The sequence below is a fragment of the Heteronotia binoei genome, chromosome 7 (assembly GCF_032191835.1).
Source record: "Heteronotia binoei isolate CCM8104 ecotype False Entrance Well chromosome 7, APGP_CSIRO_Hbin_v1, whole genome shotgun sequence".
Taxonomy (NCBI): Eukaryota; Metazoa; Chordata; class Lepidosauria; order Squamata; family Gekkonidae; genus Heteronotia; species Heteronotia binoei.
The window spans coordinates 15,481,573-15,497,926 of record NC_083229.1 but is presented as its reverse complement, the minus strand read 5'-3'; the positions used below and the strand labels follow the sequence as shown (position 1 = coordinate 15,497,926).

General features: G+C 45.9%; 1 long non-coding RNA gene across 1 annotated transcript; it reads left to right on the top strand.

Annotated features, from left to right (window-relative positions):
• Nucleotides 1-845: 845 nt before the first annotated feature.
• On the top strand, nucleotides 846-14,155 carry LOC132574936 (uncharacterized). The gene is made up of 2 exons (XR_009555650.1): nucleotides 846-968; nucleotides 13,913-14,155. It is a non-coding gene; the product is annotated as an uncharacterized LOC132574936 (long non-coding RNA).
• Nucleotides 14,156-16,354: the final 2,199 nt, after the last annotated feature.

Below are 16,354 nucleotides of genomic sequence, written 5' to 3'. Positions count from 1 at the left end.
GTATAAACTTAAAGGTATATTTCATATATATATATATATATTTATATATACGCCTATACTTTCATCTTATATACATGCAATAAAGACTTCTAAAGGCTTGTTAGAGGAAATATCCAAATGGTCTCGATTTGCTGGAACACCACATCTTTAAATGAAACAAACAAACAAAAATCTTGGTTTAAAATAGTTAATGCATTTTTATGAAAAGAAAAAACAAATAATAAAAAAAACCTGTGGATTTAGTTTTCATCTTGTTGAGCATTTCTTCACTAGCACAACTTTTGGACTTTTTTTATTGTTTTGTGTTTTGAGAATTTTGGTACGTTAATGACCACCTCGCTCCGTGCTGGAAGCAATAAATGCAAAGCTTTTAAAGACTTTCTGATTTGACTAATTGAGGTCGCTTTCGTCAGATGCTGAGGATGTGTAACCCTTAAAACGGTCTTCATTTGCAAAAGGTAAATAAATCAAATAAGATTTTAATCTCACTTAATTTATCTTAATATAACCAATAAAAAAAGCAGGAAGCGTGCCAATTAGCAAGTTCTATTTTAGATGAGAGAGAGGCTTTAAGATCTCCACCTAAAACTTCATATTAAAAAGCTTAATTTGTTTTAGGCATCTAAAAAGCCTTAGCTCGGTCAGTTTAATTGGTGCCAATTATTCCCTATTAAACAAATGTAAAACCTCATAACTAGTAACTGGTAATCCTAGCATTTATGGACAAATAATGTAACTAAGAACTTAAAACATTAGAATTGTCTTTTTTTTTTCCCCTAAAACTTTCTCTTAGGTTTTTGGTTTATTTGTTTTTTTAAATTGCAACGTCATGACTTTTTATTTATTGACTTGTTAGAATTTGAAAGTCTAAAGCTGTTATGGTTTGTAAAAAGAAATCTTTTCTCTTGTTAGGAAACGCTGGACACCTTGGAGAACCGAGAAGACAACCTGTTTCCGTAGGTGGGCTGGTAGGTACCCATTTTTATTTTGAGTTTGGGCAGGCTTTTCTTTATAGCAGGAACTCCTTTGCATATTAGGCTACACCCCCCTGATGTAGGCAGTCCTCCAAGAGCTTACAGTAAGCCCTGTAAGAAGAGCCCCGTAAGCTCTTGGAAGATTGGCTACATCAGGGGTGTGCGCCTTATATGCGAAGGAGTTCCTGCTACAAAAAAAGAAAGCCCAGAGTTTGGGTTACAGATACACCAGGGATTTCCTCGTTAGTAAATGAAGGGGGCTTCTTATCTGTCAGATTTTTATCCTGCCCTCCAAAGAGCTCAGCGCAGCACATGTGGTTCTCGCCTCTTCCATTTTGTCCTCACAACAACCTTGTGAGGTAGGTTAGGCCACGGCTGCTCAAGCTTACCCAATGGATTTCATGGCAGAGTTGGGGGATTCAAACCTGGGTCCCCCCAGGCCCAAATTTGATGGGTTTTTTATACGTTTAATTTGGTATGTTTTATTTATTGTTATTGTAATGTTTTAATGTTGTAAGCCGCCTTGAGCCCACTTGCAGGATAGGGCGGGGTATAAATCGCAAATTAAAATAAATCTGAAACTTGATTCCACGGCACTGGCTGCCCACTGGCTTGAGCTTCTAAAACAAAAAGACAAAAATAGAAAGCCCCGATTGTCGTGCTCAAGACTTTGAATTCGTTGGTTCTTTTGATCCCACCCTTTATCGGACACACTCCTTTTCAGATAATTAGTTTTAGTTTGTCTCCATCACCCCTTGAAATCCGTGCGAGGCTCAGATAAACACTGAACTGTCACAAACATTTCTTAGTGAGTTTTGTTTTGGTATATATTTCATGGGAGCAATCCCCTGCTACAACATGATGCATGATTTCTGGTCCCTGCCAAAATAGGCGTAGAAAGAAATACTTTGAATTTGAGACTTAAGCAGATTGTGCAAGCCGCATTAGCTTTCGTTCTTCAGATCTGTGATGGTCACTGTGTCAGAAACAAGCCAAAGTGATGAAGATATTGGATTTATATCCCGCCCTATACTCTGAATCTTAAGAGAATCTCAGAGCAGTCACTATCTCCTTTAACTTCTCCCCCCCCCCACAACAAACACCCTGAGAGAGCTCTTATAGCAGCTACCCTTTCAAGGACAGCTCCTATGATAGCTACAGCTGACCCAAGGCCATTCCTGCAGGTGCAAGTGGAGGAGTGGGGAATCAAACCCGGATCTCCCGGATAAGAGTCCGAGCACTTAACCACTACACCAAACTGATTCTCAAAACAAATGATATAAAGAACCTCCTTTCCTTTAGTCTGTGGGGGGAATAGAGAGGAGTTCCATCCCTGCAACTTCTTCATCAAAGAACTTTGCTTTCTATGCCTAGAAGGTGTAGCAAAATACAGGTCCAGCAGCACTCACAAGATTTCCAAGACTCACAAGATTTCCAACATATAAGCTTTCAAGAGTCAGAGCTCCCTTCATCAGAGGGTAACATAAGAACATAAGAGAAGCCATGTTGGATCAGGCCAACGGCCCATCAAGTCCAACCCTCTGTGTCACACAGTGGCAAAAAATGTTATATACACACATACACTGTGGCTAATAGCCACTGATGGACCTGTGCTCCATATTTTTATCTAAACCCCTCTTGAAGGTGGCTATACTTGTGGCCGCCACCACCTCCTGTGGCAGTGAATTCCACATGTTAATCACCCTTTGGGTGAAGAAGTACTTCCTTTTATCCGTTTTAACCTGTCTGCTCAGCAATTTCATCGAATGCCCACGAGTTCTTGTATTGTGAGAAAGGGAGAAAAGTACTTCTTTCTCTACTTTCTCCATTCCATGCATTATCTTGTAAACCTCTATCATGTCACCCCTCAGTCGACGTTTCTCCAAGCTAAAGAGTCCCAAGCGTTTCAACCTTTCTTCATAGGGAAAGTGCTCCAGCCCTTTAATCATTCTAGTTGCCCTTCTCTGCACCTTCTCTAATGCTATAATATCCTTTTTGAGGTGCGGCGACCAGAACTGCACACAGTACTCCAAATGAGACCGCACCATCGATTCATACAGGGGCATTATGATACTGGCTGATTTGTTTTCAATTCCCTTCCTAATAATTCCCAGCATGGCGTTGGCCTTTTTTATTGCAAACGCACACTGTCTTGACACTTTCAGTGAGTTATCTATCATGACCCCAAGATCTCTCTCTTGGTCAGTCTCTGCCAGTTCACACCCCAGTGTCATCAGATCACACCTGACTTACGGCGACCACGTAGAGTTTTCAAGGCAAGAGATGGTTGCCCATTCCCTGCCTCTGTGGAGCAAGCCTGGACTTCCTTGGTGTCCTCCCGTTCAAGTACTCACCAGGGCCAACTCTGCTTCCCTTCCAAGATCCACTGAGATCAGAGTAGCTTAGGCTATCCAGGTCATGACTGAGAAGCTCACACCCAGGAAATCTCGTGGGTCTTTCAAGCGCGGTTAGACTCGAATCTTGTTCTTCTGCTGCAGGACAACATGACTACCCACCTGACACTATCATTTCTAGGTGTAGGTGACTCTTTTCTTGGCTTGAATGCCAGAAAATAGTCATCTGCTTATGAAGAGGTTGCACCAAAAAGGAGCAGAGAGGTTGTACTTGCTAGAAATACTTAGAGGAGGGGCATCAAATTCATGAGGGCTGGATCTGACATAAATGAGGCCTTGTCAGGCTGGACCATGCATATACCTATTTAAGATTAGGTAGCAGAGATATGAATTACAGACAAACACAACTAAAAATAAAAATAAAACATGCTTAAAACATTGTTCTTTTAGGTGCTTTCTTTGTCTTTCTCCCGGGGGATCCAGGGAACTGGGCAAAGGAAGCTCTGGCTCTTTCCCTCCCTCCCCAGGGGACTGGGAGGGGGAGGAGCTTCAACCAATGGAGAAAATCGAGGTTTTGCTCTGTAGCTCCTGTGCAATTAAGCAAGCCTTGCAAATCAAGTTGAGATGCAGAAGGAAGCAAGAGAGAGGGAGAAGGAAGTAGACTACAGCCAGTTGCTCGGGGGCTTGATGGGAGCCTGTAGTGGTTAAGTGTGCAGACTCTTATCTGGGAGAACCGGGTTTGATTCCCCACTCCTCCACTTGCAGCTGCTGGAATGGCCTTGGGTCAGCCATAGCCCTGGCAGAGGTTGTCCTTGAAAGGGAAGCTGCTGTAAAAGCTCTCTCAACCCCACCCACCTCACAGGGTTTCTGTTGTAGCTGGGGGGGGGGGAGAAGATATAGGCGATTGTAAGCCACTCTGAGTCTCTGATTCAGAGAGTAGGGCGGGGTATAAATCTGCAGTCCTTGTGCTTTTAAGAAAATTAAAATTCTGCACCAAAGAAAGGGCAGTTGCTCAGTGCACACATTGTGTAGATTTGCATGACCTCCCTTCTGTTGTATAATTTTATTTCTGGTTTTGGTGACCGTTACAGAGAAGGCCAAAGTGTAGGGCACTGAAGTCCCACCCTTCAGTGCTGGAAATCTTATTTTTCCAGCCCAGAGGCTTCTGAGAATTCAGTAAGCATTTCCAGCGCACTTTTGCAGAAGTTAGAAATGGAAACCTGCTGTTAAAAAAAAAAAAAAGTCTCAGGCAACTGAACTTCATACCCAACAACCTGTTATGTGCATTTATGCTTGGCCTGATCCAAAGACAATAAGGCAAATTACAGCAATACAAGAGCAAGACATGGCCAGCCTGTTTTGGTTGAAAATAGTCTGCCATACACTGTTGCTTATTTAGTATTCTGGAAGTATCCCTGAGCATTGGGGTCTTTGCTGTTATGTCGTATCTCTGTGATTCTTCAAGTGCTGCACATTTATTACCTCTGAAAGGAAATAAAGGGGCCAAATCTCAACATCTTCTTTTACTCTGGTCTTTTGATCATTGCATATTTGTTCAGTAACACAACTAAAGTATCAGAATGTAGGCTTGACTTTTTGCTTGTGGTAGAGATAATTTTCTCCTTCAGGCTTGAATTGGAACTGTCTTTAAAATGGGAAAAAACTGGGTTTTTCCCCATGCCTTCCATGTGCCACAAATATCCGCTATGATTATGTGTAGACAAACAGGCTAGCAATTTCATTTTACAGGCTAGTAAATTCTGCATAGCTGTCCAGTTGGATTCTTTTCAACTGGTGATTAATAAAGGAATCCAAGGGGCCATCTGGGACTCCTATGCTAGTCCAACACTCTCTAAACTAGGGATGGGCACAAACCTAATTTCCTGAAGAACATAGCTGGTTCGAGAACTTGGAGGTTTGTGCCCATCCCTACCCACGAACCCTCCTCATGGTTTCAGAGGTTTTGGGAGTCCATGGAAGGATGCAGGGGAAGAGAGAGAGAGGGAACGCTGGAATGGTTTGCATTCATTTTAGCCTAACAGAGGGGCTGGTGTGCCTGTCAACTATTAGTTTGGAGAGCCAGTTTGGTGTAGTGGTTAAGTGTGCAGGCTCTTACCGGGTTTGATTCCCCACTCCTCCACTTGCACCTGCTAGCATGGCCTTGGGTCAGCCATAGCTCTGGCAGAAGTTGTCCTTGAAAGGGCAGCTGCTGTGAGAGCCCCCTCCAGCCCCACTCACCTCGCAGGGTGTCTGTTGTGGGGGAGGAAGGTAAAGGAGATTGTGAGCTGCTCTGAGACTCTTCGGAGTGGAGGGCGGGATATAAATCCAATATCTTCATCTACCTCACAGGGTGTCTGTTGGGGGTGGGGAAGGTAAAGGAGATTGTGAGCCGCTCTGAGACTCTTCGGAGTGGAGGGCGGGATATAAATCCAATATCTTCTTCTTCTTCTGTTAGGCTGAAATAGATGGAAGCCCTTTAAGCCGTCCCTTTCGCTCCTCCCCCTTCCCACTTCCAAGCATCCCCTTTAAATGGCTTTTGCAAGCAGGCAGCGTACACAGTTGGAAGTGATGAACTCACCGCTTGGACTTCACTCACGCGTGGCACCCACTTGCAAAAGCCATTTAAAGGGAATGTTCCCTTTAAATGGCTTTTGCAAGATCTCCCCCCCCCCCCCAATTCTGCTGACCTCAGGGAGCCCCCTCCCCAGCAGAAAGAGGGGGAAGATTTCAGATCGTACTTCGAACCTCACCAATCTAATCAGTTCAGTAGACAGGGAGGTTTATGAAGGTTCGTGTTTCGTGTGACTTCATGGACCACGAAGTGGGGTCGAACCTCCATTTTCCAGGTTCATTCCCATCTCTAAATACGACATCGTGCCAACTCCATGGCTACGTTTTCCTGTCGCTGATTTCTGCCAATGTGTTTTTAAACGAAACAGTTGTTGCAGCCAAATGCTAGGGAGTGTTCGACAGGCTTAATTGGCATCCTGGTCGTCTGCGAAAATGGTCTGATCCCCAGAGAGTAAGGGCGTGGAAGAGCACCCCATGAAAGTAAATTGTCGGCCTCGCTCTAGAGACAGGAGTACGTGTTACGAATAGCAGCTGATTCAACATGTCCGCCCACCAGTGTTCCCTCCAAGCTGAGTTCGCGTGAGCTAGATCACAGATTTTTAGCCTCCAGCTCGCCCATTTTTGTCTTTGCTCTGGAAGGAGGATGACCCCAGAGCACAGTAAAACATGCAGTAGCTCACAACTTTAATGCCAGGAGCTCACGAAGCAATTTTTGCTCACAGGACTCTGCAGCTTAGAGGGAACGGTGGCGCCCACTACTCTGCCTCATGCTCCCTTGCTCTGGTTGGCAGGTGAACTTAGAAAGCACCCCTGTTGGAAGTGAAGCTGTATGGAAGCTGTTTCTGTGACATTTGACCTGCGTGAAGTGCTAGTGGTGAATGGTTTTCCCTACAGTGAAATGCCTTGACCATAACAAGATATTTACTTTTCTCCCCAGTCAGTTTACAGTGTTGTTCTCGGCTCTGTTTTCTTACCAACAGCTCCAAGATACAGGCTAGGGTGATAGTGTGGCAGGCACAAGGTCATCCAGAGAGCTTCCCTAGTATAGTAGGGATTTTAACCCGAATTCCCAGGTTCCAGTCTGACAGTCTAAAGCGCCATCATTCTGATTGTCAGCCAATTAAATTGATTAAACAAACTAATTAGTGTTCCCAGAATTCAGACAGGACCTCAGATCTTTGACTCGTCCTGCATCTAAATGTTTCTATTTGTAGAAGTATAAATGCAACTTAATTCCATAATCCCCCCCCCCAAAAGGACTTTGAGTACATTAACTCAGCGGTCTCCAACCTTTTTGGCACCAGGGGTCAGTTTTATGGAAGACAATTGCATGATTTCAGGATGATACAATTTTGCGCTTTATTCCTATTAGTTTAGTGTGGTCGTTAAGTGTGCAGACTCTTATCTAGGAGATCCGGGTTTGATTCCCCACTCCTCCACTTGCAGATGCTGGAATGGCCTTGGGTCAGCCATAGGTCTCATAGACCTTCCCCTGTAGTGGTTAAGTGCGCAGACTCTTATCTGGGAGAACCGGGTTTGATTCCCCACTCATTCACATGCACCTGCTGGAATGGCCTTGAGTCAGCCATAGCTCTCATAGACCTTCTTCCCCTGTAGTGGTTAAGTGTGCAGACTCTTATCTGGGAGAACCAGGTTTGATTCCCCACTCCTCCACTTGCACCTGCTGGAATGGCCTTGGGTCAGCCATAGCTCTCATAGACCTTCTTCCCCTGTAGTGGTTAAGTGTGCGGACTCTTATCTGTGAGAACCGGGTTTGATTCCCCACTCCTCCACTTGCACCTGCTGGAATGGCCTTGGGTCAGCCATAGCTCTCATAGACCTTCTTCCCCTGTAGTGGTTAAGTGTGCAGACTCTTATCTGGGAGAACCGGGTTTGATTCCCCACTCCTCCACTTGCAGCTGCTGGGATGGCCTTGGGTCAGCCATAGCTCTCATAGACCTTCTTCCCCTGTAGTGGTTAAGTGTGCAGACTCTTATCTGGGAGAACCGGGTTTGATTCCCCACTCCTCCACTTGCAGCTGCTGGGATGGCCTTGGGTCAGCCATAGCTCTGGCAGAGGATGTCCTTGAAAAGGCAGCTGCTGTGAGATCTCTCACAGCCCCACCCACCTCACAGGGTGTCTGTTGTGGGGGGGGGGGAGTAAAGGAGATTGTGAGCCGCTCTGAGACTCTGAAATTTGGAGTGGAGGGCAGGATATAAATCCAATGTCATCGTCTTATTATTATTGCTACTACATTGTAATATATAATGAAATAATTATGCAGCTCACGGTCCAGTCGCTAACAGTCCACAGCCTGAGGGTTAGGGACCCTTGCATTAATTGATAAAGCCAGGTTTAGGAGGTTTGGGTTTTTTTCTCCCAAAAAAAGGACCTTTGTGAAATTGCGCGTCTTCATTTTGTCTCATTCCAAGCAGCGTCACAATTCATAAATACCCGCTGATCTCCTAACTACAGTGTTAGAATTAAAATGATCTTTATCTGTTTAAGCCCAGCTATTAAAAGACAGCCCAAACAAGATGTTGCAGTACATCTGGAAATGGCCTGTCGTGAACTTTTATTGAATATCACCTTCCTGGGAACGGGGCTGTGAGATATAATTGGGAATACAGTAGCTTTTCAGGAGACAAATTTAGAAGTTTGAAGACACCAGAGTGAAAAGACTCCTGTGCTCTGGAATAACAGTGCCAGCCCAGGTCAGGTTTTCACACTCCAGGCTTTCTTCCATCAAGACATAATTGCTAGAATGTAAGAACTCCAGTTGTCTAATCAGATCAAAGGCCATCTTTGTCTCCAATGGTAACTAACCAAATGGTCCTGGAGGTTTACATGCAGGGCCAGATGGTCACGGCCACTCCTCCAGGCATAATTCTTGCTGCCACGGTAGACCCGTGGTTGGACTGTATTGCTTCAGACCGTAGATGGGTTTTGATGGTGCTCCGTATTTTTTTTAAAAAAAAAAGAATGGAAAACAAAATGTCAAAGAGAAAGAGTATTATCAAAGATTTCAGGTTTTCACGGCTGGTAACATCATTAGGATTTGTAGAATCTTTTGGGCTCAAGTGCCGTGTTCTACTGGAGAAAGTTTTTCTTCCAGACGTTTCGTTCTCGGCTGCGGAGAACATCCTCAGTGGCGTTGCACCCGGAGCAGGCGCTCTGACCTTCTTGGCTGCTGTGCATTGAGTGAGGTCAACGCCACTGAGGATGCTCTCCGCAGCCGAGAACAAAACGTCTGGAAGAAAAACTTTCTCCAGTAGAACACGGCACTTGAGCCCGAAAGATTCTACAAACCCTAATAGAAAGAGTATTATCGAACCCTTCCTCTGACATCTATCTCTTTACGTGCAGGGAATATTTCAGTATGGATTGTGCAGGTTCTTGCCTGTAGATGGAAATGGTATATGTATTTGCTTTCGCTTGTATCTTACCCTCCCGGCAAGCAGGCTCGGGGGTGGGTTCCATCGTAAAACCACACAATCGAATCCATTACATCAGGGGCTCCCAACCTTTTTGGCACCAGGGACCGGTTTAGTGGAAGATAATTTTTTCACAGATCAGAAGGGGGCAGCACTGGGGGTCTTGCCCATGCCCCATCCCCGCTCCCATGAGGGTCTTTAAATGAGGGGGAGACTTGGGCTGTTTCTGCTACCTCCCCGCTAGGTATCCAGGCAGCAGAAGGCCAATCTCCCCCTCCCATTTAAAGACCCTCGCCTGAGGCGGCACTGCCTGTTTCATCCACCTGGGTGGGCAGGGGCAGTGCAGCACCTCCGCGTTGTTCCGTGGTCCGGTTGCTAGCAGGCTACGGTCCACAGACCAATGGTTGGGGTCCCCTGCATTACGTAATTAAAATGCGGTTAAAAAATCAGAACATCAACGCTAAAACTAAACTGCGCCTCGATACATATGGTACAAATCACGCACAGGTTTACCACCGCACTGAAGCCCATGTCTTCCCCAGCATCTTGGTGTGGAAGATATATTGCCTGTGAATGGGGAGATTCCGTTGGATTCATCCGCAGACCTCAGTGGGTGTTTCCTATGAACGCAATTAATGCTTAAAAAAAAATCTAAGGAAGAGGGGTCCCCAGCTTGCAGGCGCCTTTGGAATTCTGATCGCATGGAGTGTTCAGCCGTAGTGTGGTGGGTGCGGCCACAAAATGGCTTCCTCTAGAGGCGGAGCTGGCCACATAAATGGCTGCCACAGTTTACCTTCAGTAAAGATTTTTTATTGATTTGATTTGATTTATATCCCGCCCTACCCCACCGAGGCGGGCTCAGGGCGGCTCACAACACAAAAAGCTAACAAAATCAATTTAAAATACATTAATAATACATTAATAATTATAATTATACAATAAAATATATAAAATACTTATAAAATACATAAAAACACGTAAAACTCACTTCAGTATGTACTATGCTACCTTCCTTAAATCAGTTCTTCAATATTCCAGTATTGAATAATCTGATGTTCGAGATTTGAATGTTCAGGCATTCCGATAACAATTAATTATGTGCCAACCGGAAGAGGGCTGTTTTGCAGGCCCTGCGGAACTGTTCAAGGTTCCGCAGGGCCCTCACCTCCTCCGGAGAGGAGATCTGTTTGCGACAACTGCAACAAAGCCACATTTGGTGTAGAGCCAGTTTGGTGTAGTGGTTAAGTGTGCAGACTCTTATCTGGGAGAACTGGGTTTGATTCCCCACTCCTCCGCTTGCACCTGCTGGAGTGGCCTTGGGCCTTGGGTCAGCCATACCTCTGGCAGAGGTTGTCCTTGAAAGGGCAGCTGCTGTGAGAGCCCTCTTCAGCCCCACCCACCTCACAGGGTGTCTGTTGTGGGGGAGGAAGGTAAAGGAGATTGTGAGCTGCTCTGAGACTCTTCAGAGTGGAGGGCGGGATATAAATCCAATATCTTCATCTACCTCACAGGGTGTCTGTTGGGGAGGAAGGGAAAGGGGATTGTGAGCCACTCTGAGACTCTTCAGAGTGGAGGGCAGGATATAAATCCAATATCTTCATCTACCTCACAGGGTGTCTGTTGTGGGGGAGAAAGGGAAAGGAGATTGTGAGCCACTCTGAGACTCTTCGGAGTGGAGGGCGGGATATAAATCCAATATCTTCTTTTTAAAAAAAAAAAATCTGCACAGCCAATCAGAAGCCTTACTGGGCCGAATCGCCACCGAACCCTGCCCAGTTTCTAAAAACGGTGGGCACCAGGAAAGCATCAGCTGGCCGCATGGGCACTGTGTTGGTGACTCCTGATCTAAGGTTACACAGGCTGTAGAATGAAGTGATAAAAAAGAATTCAAGTTTGCATAAAATGTTCTTCCCACAAGTCAAAAACCAGCACAGCTGGGGGAACGGGCCAAGCTCCGATACCTTTCTCCTCCAGTATTGTGCTGGTCGGTCGGTTGGTTCCTTAGCTTAGATATTTTCAGGGCTTTTTTTGTATCAGGAACTCCTTTGCATCTTAGGCCACACACCCCTGATGTGGCCAGTCCCCCTAGAACTTACAATAGGCCCTGTACTGAGAGCCCTGTAAGGAATTCTAGCAGAATCTCCTTTGCATCTTAGGCCACGCACCCCTGATGTAGCCAGGTCCCCTAGAGCTTACAGTAGGCCCTGTACTGAGAGCCGTGTAAGGAATTCTAGCAGAATCTCCTTTGCATCTTAGGCCACACCCCCCCCCATTGTAGCCAGTCCCCCTAGAGCTTACAGTAGGCCCTCTACTGAGAGCCCTGTAAGTTCTTAGAGGATTGACTACATCAGGGAGTGTGTGGCCTAATATGCTAAGAAGTTCCTGCTACAGAAAAAGACCTGGATATTTTGGACATGGTATCTTCTGTCTGCAGCATGGAGTTGTGAGTGCACTTTGGCGCACGTGTGGATCAGACGAGCTTGAGCTATGACCCCTTAAGGGGCCCGTGGCGCAGAGCGGTAAAGCTGCAGTACTGCAGTCCTAAGCTCTGCTCACGACCTGAGTTCGATCCCGGTGGAAGCTGGGTTCAGGTAGCCGGCTCCAGGTTAACTCGGCCTTCCATCCTTCCGAGGTTGGTAAAATGAGTACCCAGCTTGCTGGGGGGGGGGGGGAGTGTAGATGGCTGGGGAAGGCAATGGCGAACCGCACCATAAAAACGTCTGCTGTGAAAATGTCATGATGTGATGTCATCCCAGAGTTGGAAACTACTGGTGCTTGCACAGAGGACTACCTTGACCCTTATGACCCTTTACCCTTTCCTCTGGCTTGGGCTCCTTGATTTAGATACGTTTGTGATGCAATGGACTTGTCTTTAGCACTCCCTCACAACTTTGTATGGACATGAAAGCGAACAGGGAGAACATCGAGCGTTACAGGTACTGCGGACTGCCCAAAGTCAAATAAGTGGGCGTGAGGCCAAATCAGATCTGAATTCTCCCTGGAAGCGAAAATATCTAAGCCGAGTCTTATCATGCTTTGGTCACATTGTGAGAAGGCGAGAGTCACTGGAAGGCAGTAACTCTTGGGGGAGGGACGGTGGCTCAGTGGTAGAGCATCTGCTTGGGAAGCAGAAGGTCCCAGGTTCAATCCCTGGCATCTCCAACTAAAAAGGGTCCAGGCAAGGAGGCGTGAAAAACCTCAGCTGGAGACCTTGGAGAGCCGCTGCCAGTCTGAGTAGACGATACTGACTTTGATGGACCGAGGGTCTGATTCAGTAGAAGGCAGCTTCATGCATGTTCATGTGTGTATGTTCATGTTGGGAGGGACGGTGGCTCAGTGGTAGAGCATCTGCTTGGGTGAGCAGAAGGTCCCAGGTATCTCCCAACTAAAAAGGGTCCAGGCAAGTAGGTGTGAAAAACCTCAGCTGGAGACCCTGGAGAGCCGCTGCCAGTCTGAGTAGACGATACTGACTTTGATGGACCGAGGGTCTGATTCAGTTTAAGGCAGCTTCATATGTTCATTATGCAAAGCTTGGAAATGTTGAAGGCGGCAGGAAAAGCGGAAGATTCAACCTGGATTGACTCAAGTAAGGGAAGCCGCAGCCTTCAATTTGCCAAGACGTGAACAATGCTGTTCTGCCTAAGACATTTTGGGTGGTGATTAATTTGGAGGCTTGGCAGAAGACAGAAGTGACTTAACGGCTCACAATACAGAGACGAGTGAACTTGTGGCCAGGTAGAATTAAGGCAAGCCCTGCCAACAGGCAGTCACTGTGTTTCATCAGCCATGTGAGTTTTATAAGTTGGTGTATCCCACCTTTGAACCTTTAAGCAGCCCCGTGGTACAGCTGCAGAGCTCTCTGCTCACGACTTCAGTTCGATCCCATTGGAAGCTGAGTTCAGGTAGCCGGCTCGAGATCGGCTCAGCCTTCCACTCTTCCGAGGTTGCTAAAATGAGTCCCCAGCTTGCTGGGGGTAAAGTGTAGATGACTGGGGAAGGCAGTGGCAAACCACCCTGCAAAAAGTCTGCCGTGAAACTGCCATGATGAGTCGTCACCCCAGAGTCGGAAACGACTGGTGCTTGCACAGGGGACTACCTTTTTTATCCCACCTTTGAAGACTTTGATTTAATGTGCTCTCTCCAGAATTCAAGCCATTGGTCATCACTTAACAGTTCAATTCCATCTTTTTTCCCAGCACACAGCAGGGGGGGGTGGGAGGAGAGAAACAATCCTATCTCTTTATTTGCAGAGAATACTTGGATCCGGTCAGCTTAAATCGATCCTCCTTATTATAGCTCTCCGCATCCCATGTGCTCCTCTGCGTGTGTCCCATAACCTCTAGCAGAGCCTTTTCTGTGCTCAAAGGGAGGGACACACACACCCTTCCTCCCTTCTTTACAGTGATAGGAAAATATGGTTATATCCAACCCCACTGTTGTTTTCTCTCACCTAAATCAGTAAGGTTTCTAATTGCTACTTTTCACCACCTGCAATGTGAGTGTCTCCCTGGAGTCGCCAATAATGATTACCTCCAAGAATATATCCAGATGTGTGTCTTTTTGTTCTCTTGTTTTCCAGGGGCTTCACACGCTGTTACGGACAGACTCAAACACACTGCCTTCACCGACGTGCCTAGGAAACAGCAGCCAGCAAGCTAGCTGCAAGTCCACTTTGAGTTACTCACCCTGCTGTGTCGGAGAGCTCCTAATACAACAGAATTCTTTGGTTTTGTTTTTTTCCAGACCTCAGTTTGAACTCTCGGATGTGTACTTGTTTACTGCTGTAACTTTGCAAAGACGTAAATAAAAAGAGTTTCCTCTACTTTTGTGCTGCACAAACTTTTTTTTTTCCTCTAGGTGTTGGAGGGGGGGAGCTTTTTGCACAGGGAGAGTAACCTAGAATAGGTTACTTTTGCTGGAAGGGGCTTATCTGTTATGTGCTCAGCTAAGACAAGTAAACAGGGTAATGATCACGTTGCAGAGAGCTCTTGGCTAAATGTGAACAGATATTATTGGAGCAGGAGGTTCCTAGGGGAAAAGGACTTTTGAAGACTTTTTAAGCGGTGGAAAACCAGTCCAAGTGAGATTAGTAAAAAACACAGGCTGTGGCAAATCAAATGCAAGACTGTGATCAGGCAGGCAAAAAGGGACTATGAGGAGCATATTGCAAAAAACATAAAGACCAACAATAAAAATTTCTTCAAATATATTAGAAGTAGGAAACCAGCCAGGGAGGCAGTGGGGCCCTTGGATGACCATGGGGTAAAAGGATTACTGAAGGAGGATAGGGAAATGGCTGAGAAGCTAAATGCATTTTTTGCCTCCGTCTTCACTGTGGAAGATGAGAACTTTTTGCCCGCTCCAGAACCACTAATTTTGGAAGGGGTGTTGAAAGACCTGAGTCAGATTGAGGTGACAAAAGAGGAGGTCCTACAACTGATAGACAAATTAAAAACTAATAAGTCACCAGGTCCGGATGGCATACATCCGAGAGTTCTGAAAGAACTCAAAGTTGAACTTGTGGATCTTCTAACAAAAATCTGTAATCTTTAATTGAAATCTGCCTCCGTTCCTGAGGTCTGGAAGGTAGCAAATGTCACCCCCATCTTTAAAAAGGGTTCCAGAGGAGATCCGGGAAATTACAGGCCAGTCAGTCTGACTTCAATACCGGGAAAGTTGGTAGAAACCATTATCAAGGACAGAATGAGTAGGCACATTGATGAACACGGGTTATTGAGGAAGACTCAGCATGGGTTCTGCAAGGGAAGATCTTGCCTCACCTGTTACATTTCTTTGAGGGGGTGAACAAACATGTGGACAAAGGAGACCTGATAGATGTTGTTTACCTTGACTTCCAGAAAGCTTTTGATAAAGTTCCTCATCAAAGGCTCCTTAGAAAGCTTGAGAGTCATGGAGTAAAAGGACAGGTCCTCTTGTGGATCAAAAACTGGATGAGTAATAGGAAGCAGAGAGTGAGTATAAATGGGCAGTCTTCGCAGTGGGGGACGGTAAGCAGTGGGGTGCCACAGGGCTCGGTACTGGGTCCCATGGTCTTTAACTTGTTCATAAATGAACAGAATTGGGAGTGAGCAGTGAAGTGGCCAAGTTTGCGGATGACACTAAATTGTTCAGGGTGGTGAGAACCAGAGAGGATTGTGAGGAACTCCAAAGGGATCTGTTGAGGCTGGCAGAGTGGGCATCAACGTGGCAGATGCGGTTCAATGTGGCCAAGTGCAAAGTAATGCACATAGGGGCCAAGAATCCCAGCTACAAATACAAGTTAATGGGGTGTGAACTGGCAGAGACTGACCAAGAGAGAGATCTTGGGGTCGTGGTGGATAACTCACTGAAAATGTCAAGACTGTGTGCGTTTGCAATAAAAAAGGCCAACGCCATGCTGGGAATTATTAGGAAGGGAATTGAAAACAAATCAGCCAGTATCATAATGCCCCTGTATAAATCGATGGTGCGGTCTCATTTGGAGTACTGTGTGCCGTTCTGGTTGCCGCACCTCAAAAAGGATATTATAGCATTGGAGAAAGTCCAGAGAAGGGCAACTAGAATGATTAAAGGGCTGGAGCACCTTCCCTATGAAGAAAGGTTGAAACGCTTGGGACTCTTTAGCTTGGAGAAACGTTGACTGCGGGGTGACATGATAGAGGTTTACAAGATAATGCATGGGATGGAGAAAGTAGAGAAAGAGGTACTTTTCTCCCTTTCTCACAATACAAGAACTCATGGTCATTTGATGAAATTGCTGAGCAGACAGGTTAAAACGGATGAAAGGAAGTACTTCTTCACCCAAAGGGTGATTAACATGTGGAATTCACTGCCACAGGAGGTGGCGGCGGCTACAAGCATAGCCACCTTCAAGAGGGGTTTAGATAAAAATATGGAGCACAGGTCCATCAGTGGCTATTAGCCACAGTGTGTGTGTATATATAAAAATTTTTGCCACTGTGTGACACAGAGTGTTGGACTGGATGGGCCGTTGGCCTAATCCAACATGGCTTCTCTTATG